This window comes from Brassica oleracea, chromosome C7 (genome assembly GCF_000695525.1).
Source record: "Brassica oleracea var. oleracea cultivar TO1000 chromosome C7, BOL, whole genome shotgun sequence".
Classification (NCBI taxonomy): Eukaryota; Viridiplantae; Streptophyta; class Magnoliopsida; order Brassicales; family Brassicaceae; genus Brassica; species Brassica oleracea.
This window is the reverse complement of record NC_027754.1, coordinates 26,198,677-26,199,819: the sequence shown is the minus strand read 5'-3', so window position 1 is coordinate 26,199,819 and position 1,143 is coordinate 26,198,677.

The window sequence follows — 1,143 nt, the reverse complement described above, 5'->3', positions numbered from 1 at the left end:
GACGATTGTTATCGTTCCCCTTGTCGTCCGGCCTTCTGCCGCGTTTATCCCCAGATTGGTTTCTTTGAGGAGATTTCTCCGCGGGAGGATTTCTGTCCGCCTTCGGGGGACGATCGGTCTCGAGGATGAGATCTTTCCCCCTCGTGATGGACATACTTGTCGTTACGAGGGTTCGTCTTCTTCGTTTTTGGATCTACATCTTTCGAGGATGGTTTCGCCGACTTATGTTTTTGCGATAAGACTTTCGTTTCTTCCTCGATCATGATGTAGTCCGTTGCCTTGTGGAGGGCGTCCTGGATCATCCGCGGTTTGTCGAGGGCTATCCATTTTCTGAATTTCGACTTGTACCAGAGCGCCTTTCTGAGCGCATCAATGACCACCTTGTTGCTTATCCCGCTGACCCTGGACATTATCAACTTGAATCGGCTGATGAACTCGCGGAGGGGTTCGTCTTCCCTATGGGACAGACTCCAGAGATCGACATCTGAAGTTTCTCTATCTATGAACATGGAGTATTGCTTGAGAAATTCCGATGCGAGCTGTCGAAAACTTCCGATAGAGTTTCGCTTAAGGCGTGCAAACCATTCGAGGGCTGCCCCTTCCAGATTCTCGACGAACATGCAGCAGTAGCCGACGTCTTTTTCGCCGTCCTTCAGCCTCTCTCTTCCCATCGTTATGTGGAAAGCTTGAAGGTGCGCCTTCGGATCGGTCGTATCATCATACCTCGGTACTTTGAGTTTTCCCGGATCGGATACCCTCATATCTGAGATGCGAGTGGTGAGGGGGGTCTTCCGAGCCCCTTCCAGCAGCTTGTCGATCTCGGGTGCAGCGCTGGTAGCGTGATGGATTTGGGATTTCACGGCTCTTACTTTTGCCGCAGTCTTGGTGATATAGTCGCGAAGATCGCGGATATCCAACGTCTCGCCAGCAGATTTCCGAGCCTGTCGGCGTTTACTGCGAGTGAACTCGGTTTCCTTTTCAGCCAGCTCTTCTTGTTCATTCCAATAGAGGATTTCCTCCTCTTCTGTCATTGTTTGTCGAACAGAGAGCTTTCCCGAGCGAATCGGCTTCTGGTCCTCCTTGGATGTCTGTCGACGTCCTCATCAGTATCGTTGGAGACATCGCTAGGATCCAGGTCGACGT